General features: G+C 39.5%; 1 non-coding gene across 1 annotated transcript; it reads left to right on the top strand.

Moving 5' to 3' along the window:
- Positions 1-4,589: 4,589 nt before the first annotated feature.
- LOC145590241 (small nucleolar RNA R71) lies at positions 4,590-4,695 on the top strand. The gene has a single exon (XR_014101880.1). It is a non-coding gene; the product is annotated as a small nucleolar RNA R71 (small nucleolar RNA).
- The last annotated feature ends 3,307 nt before the right edge of the window (positions 4,696-8,002 follow it).

Here is an 8,002-nt window from a genome sequence, read left to right as displayed (position 1 = left end):
TGGGGGTCTTAAAAGCCGTTAGATAGGCCCAAAGAGCAACATCCAACTTATCTGACCAATCCTTTCGATTTCTCGCAACCGTCTTTTCAAGAATAAGTTTGATTTGACGATTAGAGATTTCCACTTGACCGCTCGATTGAGGATGATATGGGAGGCCGAGTCTTTGATGGACCCCATGCTTTCTCAACATCTTTTGAAAGGCATGGTGAATAAAATGAGAACCGTTGTCGCTTATCACTGCCTTGGGAACCCCAAATCTTGGAAAGATTATCTTCTTAAACAACTTCATAACCACCTTGTGGTCATTAGTTGGGAAGGCAATGGCCTCAACCCACTTAGATACATAATCGACCGCCACAAGAATATATTGATTTCCGAAAGATGAGGGGAATGGTCCCATAAAATCAATACCCCACACATCAAACACTTCCAACTCAAGTATGGGTTGTTGAGGCCTTTCATTTCTTTTGGAGATGTTCCCAACTCTTTGACATCGGTCACATGTCTTGACAAAGCCCCATGAATCCTTAAAGAGATGTGGCCACCATAATCCGCATTGAAGGACCTTAGTAGCGGTCTTAGAGACACCCCTATGGCCCCCACTTGGATCCGAATGGCACATTTTCAAGACACTAGGCACTTCTTCGTTCGGCACACAATGTCTAAGTAAACCATCGACCCCACGCTTATATAAAATGGGATCATCCCACACATAATGCCTTGCCTCTCTCTTGAGCTTCTTTCTTTGATTCTTAGAAAAGGAAGGAGGAAACTCCCCACATGCGAGAAAGTTCACTAAATCGGCAAACCATGGGAGTTCCTTTGCTTCAATAGCATTCAAGAAATCATCAAGCATTCTATCCTCAATTGGAGAGCCATCATCTTGAGTTTGAAAATCTACCAAATGAGAAAGATGATCCGCCACAACATTTTCCGCTCCTCTTTTATCCCTAATCTCAATGTTTGGAGCTTAAGAACCCACCGAATCAACCTTGGCTTGGACTCTTTCTTGGAAAAAAGATACTTGAGAGCTGCATGATCCGTGAAGACAATGGTTTTGGAACCTAATAGATAACAACGGAACTTCTCAAAAGCATGAACTATAGCAAAAAATTCCTTCTCCATTGTAGTGTAATTCCGTTGAGCTCCATTTAGAGTCTTAGACATATAATAGATCACATGAAGTTTCTTGTCCACTCTTTGAGCCAAGACACCTCCTATTGTCGAATTATTTGCATCATACATGAACTGAAATGGTAAATCCCATCTTGGAGCTTGAACAATAGGAGTAGAGATTAGAGCTTTCTTCAACTTATTGAATGCCTCCAAACACTTATCATTAAACATAAAGTCGGCATCTTTTTGAAGAAGAACATTAAGAGGCTTTGCAATGAGCGAGAAATCCTTGATGAATCTTCTATAAAACCCGGCATGCCCTAAGAAAGATCTCACTCCCTTTACGTTCACCGGAGGTGGAAGCTTTTCAATGACTTCAATTTTAGCTTTATCCACCTCTATCCCCTTATAAGAGATCTTGTGGCCAAGGACTATGCCTTCCTCCACCATGAAGTGACATTTTTCCCAATTCAAGACCAAGTTCACCTTCTCACACCTTGCAAGACATTTTTCAAGGTTTTCAAGGCATGCCTCAAATGAAACACCTCCTACGGAGAAGTCGTCCATAAAAAACCTCTATCTCCTCTTCCAACATATCTCCAAATATACTCATCATGCATATTTGAAATTTCGCGGGAGCATTGCAAAGGCCGAATGGCATTCTCCTATAAGCAAATGTACCATATGGACAAGTGAAGTTGTTTTCTCTTGGTCATCCGGGTGGATAGGGATTTGGAAAAATCCCGAATAACCATCAAGAAAACAATAAACTTGTTCCTTGTTAGTCTTTCAAGCATTTGATCAATAAAAGGAAGGGGGAAATGATATTTCTTTGTTGATTTGTTTAGACGTCTATAGTCTATACACATCCTCCATCCCGTGACCGTCCTCGTCGGAATGAGCTCACCTTTCTCATTCTCAACGACGGTCATACATCCCTTCTTTGGGACAACGTGAACGGGAGAAACCCACCTAGAACTAGAAATGGGGAATATGATTCCCGCATCCAAAAGTTTGGTGATCTCCTTCTTCACTACCTCTCCTATTTGGGGGTGTAGCTTTCGTTGCCTCTCAATAGAAGGTAAAGCACCCTGCTTAAGAGTTATGTGATGTGTACATAAAGCAGGGCTTATACCTTTGAGATCATCAATGGTATAACCCAAAGCACTTCGGTGCTTTTTCAAAACACCACACAACTTTTGAGCTTGATGCTCACTCAAAGAAAAGCTAACAATCACGGGAAAAGTGGAGTTGGGTCCCAAAAATTCATACCTAAGGTGTGATGGAAGAGGTTTGAGCTCAACCATTGGAGCACCTTTACCTTCCTTCGACGTTGCCACTTGTAACGCTTCTTGGCTGGAAATGCTCAAACACATTTGCTCTTCAACATCCTCAAAGCTTCCATTGAGCAAATCTTCGTACAAACCCATCTCCTAGTTTGGAGTACCTATCTTTTCCTTATTCAACAAAACATTCTCAAGAGCATCATTAGAAGTGAGCAATTGCTCATGCATAGAAGACACAACATGATCGATAGAATCAATTAACATACAATTTTCTAAAGAGGAACTTGGATATTTCATGCTATCATTCAAATCAAATTCTATCACTTCATCCCCTACTTTGAGCGAAATTTTAGCACATTTCACATCTATCAAAGCACCCGAAGTGGCAAGGAATGGTCTCCCTAGAATGATGGGGATATTAGCATATTCATCCATCTCAAGCACAACAAAATCCATCGGAATAACAAATTTCCTGACCCTTAAAGGAACATCCTCTACCTTACCCTTAGGGAACTTAATTGACCTATCGGCCAATTGCAAAGTGATGTTAGTAGGTAAGAGTTCTCCTAGCTCAAGTCTTTGGTACACCGAGTATGGCATAAGGCTAACACTAGCTCCTAGGTCACACAAGGCATTCTCAATTTGCATTTTATAAATGGCACAAGGGATAGAAAAGTTTCCGGGGTCTTTTAGCTTAGGTGGCATCTTGTTCATTATGATAGCACTACTATTCTCGGTTAAGTTCACCGTCTCTACACCGTCACATGTCCTCCTACGTCTTTGAGGAATTTTGCGTAGTTGGGCATTTGGGTGACAACTTCGGTAAATGGTAGAGAAAGGTGAAGTGGCTTAAGCATGTCAATGAATCTTCCAAATTGTTCATCTAACTTGTGTCTCATGAATCTTTGTGGATAAGGAAGCTTGGGTTTCACAATCTCTTTCTCCACTCTCACCTCACTAGGCTTCTCAATCTCAACCTCACTCAAAGATGCACCATCTCTCTCATCTTCAACCAAGATCCCTTTTGTGCCCTCTTTGGTCTCACTCTTCCTAGGCAAACTCTCCTCAAGAATCTTACCACTCCTTGGGACAATAGCATTAACTGGTCTCTTAGGATCTAGGCCTTGGGAAGGTAAAGAAGAAGGACTAGCATGGTCTTTCAAAGCATTAGCAAGTTGAAAAATTTGATTTTCAAGCATCTTATTATGAGTCATCATTTCATTAAATTTCTTATCACTTACGGTCATGTAAGTGTTCAACAGTTTTGTTTGATTTTCTATGATTTCTTCCAAATTTGTTCTATGTGAAGAAGAATAGGATTGAACATAGGAATTATCATTTTGGGTCTTTGGAGCAAATCCGGGTGGAGGGCCTCTTTGAGCATTGTTTTGGAAATTGTCTCTACCATGATTGTTCCAATTACCCCTACTTTGATTTTGACCATAACCTTGATTATGGTTACCACTACCTTGATTATGATTCTCATAACCCTTTTTTGGATTACAATAATTTTGGTTTTGATTTTGGCTACTATAACCTTGATTGTTATAGTTACCTCGAGAACCTTGGTTCCTATAACTACCACCTTGGTTATAGTTGTCAAAATTGCCATGATTGTTGTAATTCTTATTCCATTGACCCCTTTGATTCTCAAACCTAGAATCATGATTATTTGACACATAGTTAACATGCTCATTCACATTTCCATCTTGATCATCACAAATATCCATACATGCATGGGGGCAACTAGAAACATCATGCTCATACGACCCACAATCATCACAAAACAAGCATCCACTAGGCATGTTACTAGAAGAAGGAAGGGATTGAGAATTAGAAGACGTACCACTCCCCTTAGTTTAGGAGGGAAGACTTGAAATTTGGTAGGTAGCACTTTCCAACTTTGCCTTGATAGTGGACATCTCCTTCCCCAAGTTCGTCATTTGAGAGGATAGATTGTTGATTGCATTTAGATGATCAACCGAGTACATCGAAGAGCTACTCTTGCTAGTTGAATCCCTTTCTCCATCTTTCCAATCTCTATAATACCTCACTACGTCCTCAATTATGTCCACCACTTCCTCTTCCGTTTTGTTCATGATAGGACCTCCGGCTCCTCCATCTAAACATGATTTTCCTTGAGGGCTAAGACCTCCATAGAAGATTTGAATGATTTGATAGGTTGGAATTCCATGATGAGCACATTCTCTTTGATACTCCTTGTATCTCTCCCATGCTTCATAGAGGCTCTCATTTGGCTTTTGCTTGAAACCTTGAATCAAAGCTCTAGCCTCCGTCGTTTTCTTTTGAGGATAGAAACGGGATAGAAATTCCTTTTTGACCTCGTCCCATGTCCTTAGAGAATTCGGCTTAACCTCCTTGTCTAGCCATTCCAAAGCACGACCTATGAGAGAAAAGGGAAAGAGCTTGAGGCGGATGAATTCTTGGGAAATTCTGTTCACCTTGATAGTATTGCAATATTTCTCAAACTCCTTGAGATGGTTTAGTGGGCTTTCATGCTTGGCCCCACTAAATTGTCGCCTCTCTATTAAAGTGATCATTGTCAGTCTTATTTCAAAATCATTTGCCGGTGTTGTAGGTGGAGCAATCCCACTCTCAAATCTATATGCACCGGGAATCCCCAATTCTTTCAATGCCACTCTCGGAATTTCTCCCATTCTTGCTTGTTCTTCTTGTTGTTGCTCTTCTTCACTTGAAATCCTAAGACTCAAAGATCGTGTAGCACTTCTCAACCTTGCAATAGTTCTCTCAATTTCCGGATCAAATGGCACTAGTGAATGGTCACGTGCTCTATGCATAAAATCTCAAAAGAAATGGTTAGTAGCACGGCTACAAATGTAGCCTAAAAGAAAATCTTTTTGTATTTTCAATTAATGGTGAAATAGACTCAACAACTATAACAAAGCACCAATATCATTCCCCGGCAACGGCGCCATTTTTGACACAAGGAAAATGTAGGTCGTTCTCTACCCTTTCCTAGAGCCAAAGAAAATTTATAAACACTCGACCAACCTAATACGAGTATATGGTAAGTCAAGGGTCGAACCCAAGGGAATGAGTAGGTGTAAGCTATATAGCCTCGGTTAAGCTACTTCGAAATTCGTAGGAAGATGCGGTTGGTAACTAAGGTATCAAGAAATCTAGATAAATCAAGAAATTCAATATACTAAACACTAGGGATATAGGTTCCACATGCAAGCTCAATGATTATGCTAATTGAAGGATCACTCAATCAATTCAAACATTGCAAAGGACAAACAATAGTTGCAATCAAGGGAATCCAAGGGCTATCTCCTATAAGCCAAGCTAGGGTTCACTATGAATGGCTAGCTAGGAAAATCACAATCAAATTCAATCAATTAAAGCAATTCTCAAATCAAGGGTTCATGTCATTGAAATTTGCAATGCAATCTAGATTAATCTTATAGGTTGATTACTCCTAGTCTAATTAATCACATGCACAACTATGTTAACCAATTTAATTGCACCATTCAAATCAATTTAGCATCATCAACTAGCAAAAACCATCAATCAAGCATGCTTCCCCTTCTCCCTAACAACTAATATACTCACTAAACATGGTAAAATTAAGAAACAAAACAAATTCAATCAAATTCATATTCATTTAAAGCTAAATCAAAGAAAATCAATCAATCAACAAATTCTAAAACAAGGAATGTAATCTCAATCAAAATCCAAGAAACTAGAAGGAATTGCATTAAAAGAAAATCAAGGAAAAAGAAATCTTACAAACATTCATTGAATTGAAGAAGGAATTTCAAGATCAAATTGAAATCTAAGATCAAATTCAAGTACAAACAAGTAAATCTTAAGCTTCTCTCTCTACTTTCTCTCTCTACTATTTCTAGAAAAGTTCTCTCTCTAGTACAAAAATTAAGTCGTCCTCCAAAAAGAAATTCAAAAGCTATAAATAAGAAAAATCGAGCGAAGAGGGCCGCACAGCCTATGCGCATGCACAGCCCAGCCGCGTGCGCGCACAGCTGGGTCCACGCGCACGCACCCCTGTGCCACGCGTGCGCACCCTTGTGCGATGCACTAGGCTTTGGCTCCCTCACTTGCTTGATCAAACTCCGCGCTCCCGAGCATCTCTATCATCAGTGCACTCGAGATGATGCCCGCGAACATGGCAGTCCTAAAATGAGCAAATTGACTTGATTATTCACCTATAAAACACAAATAAAACAAAGAGAGGAAGCGTAGCAAGGTAAAACTAAAACTAAAATTATGAATTATCAACTAAAAATATGAAAAACTCGTAAAAACCAATCGAGAACTAAAGTGAATTATAAAAATGGAAAATCAAATAAAACTAAAAGAATTATATGAAAATGATGAAAGAAAATAAAGAAAATGAACCTAAATATTATTCTTTTGAGTGCCATAAACGACGCTCATTAGTCGTCAAATGTCTATCCCTAGATCAAATACAATTTATATAACCTAACCTAATACGAGTATAAGGCAAGCGTAGGGGTCGAACCACAGGGAACGAATAAACACCACCAAATGTTATCAATAACTAAGCTAGTTCAGAATAGGAGATAAGTAAACTAAAGTCTAAATATGCTAAAAAAAATAAAACATTAAGGGAAACGATTTAGGTATAGCATTCACTCAAACATAAACAAAGGCATAGAAGTTGAATTAATCATGAACTAAACATGCTCGAATATCTATCTAAGGGATCCAATCTAGCCACCTTTCGGGGTCAATTGGCTTCTCCTAACATAGCCTTTATGTTTTCACATTAAAACCATATACTAGGAGTTGAAATCAAGTAAGAATTGATACAAATGAACTTAGCTAAGTCAACTATCATTTCATTTAGCAAAGATTCGCCTCCAATCAACTAACAACATGCATTTTGCAAGTAGATTGAAAAACATCAAGCATATAAAGACTTTAATCACAAACAAATTAACTCCAAACCCTAAAACATGCTCAAGATCCAACTAAACCACAACCATCCCCTTAATGGGGAAATTACTCACTAATCATGCCAACAACAAGATTAATTAATAAATAAATAAGCATCAACATAATTACCTAGCAAAACTAACAACTAAATGCCATGTGCGAAGCTCGTGAAATGGTTCGATCAAACCGAGGGTAGGTTTGGCCGAACTACTGGGTTGGTTTAGTCGAACCATGGGTGTGTTCGACCACACCTCTTCAAATTACAAAATTTCCAATGTTTCTGACTCTTTTGGCACTTTGATCGAACTCTTCAAAAGTTTGCCCGAACTCGATTGATTTTCCATTTGCTCTGATTTGGGGTTGTTGCTTGTGCGAATTGGCGGTTTGAGTGTGGTGCGGTTGTGGCTTTGAATTGGTGAGGCTGCAATTTGCGTGAGGGAGTAGGGGATGGGATTCATATGTTAATTGAGGTGGTTGATTTGGTTGCTGCTAGGCACGGTGAGGGTGGCAGCAGGTGATGGTTGGAATTGTGGAGAAGGGAGTGCGTAAAGAGAGGAGTTGCGACGGTGGAGCTGTGTTGGGTGGCTAAATGAGAGGTGTCGGCTGTATGTTTATTGCGTGTTGATGGGTGCAAAATGGGA

The sequence above is a fragment of the Chenopodium album genome, chromosome 17 (assembly GCF_948465745.1).
Source record: "Chenopodium album chromosome 17, dcCheAlbu1.1, whole genome shotgun sequence".
NCBI classification, from domain to species: domain Eukaryota; kingdom Viridiplantae; phylum Streptophyta; class Magnoliopsida; order Caryophyllales; family Amaranthaceae; genus Chenopodium; species Chenopodium album.
This window is presented reverse-complemented; position numbering and strand designations above follow the sequence as displayed.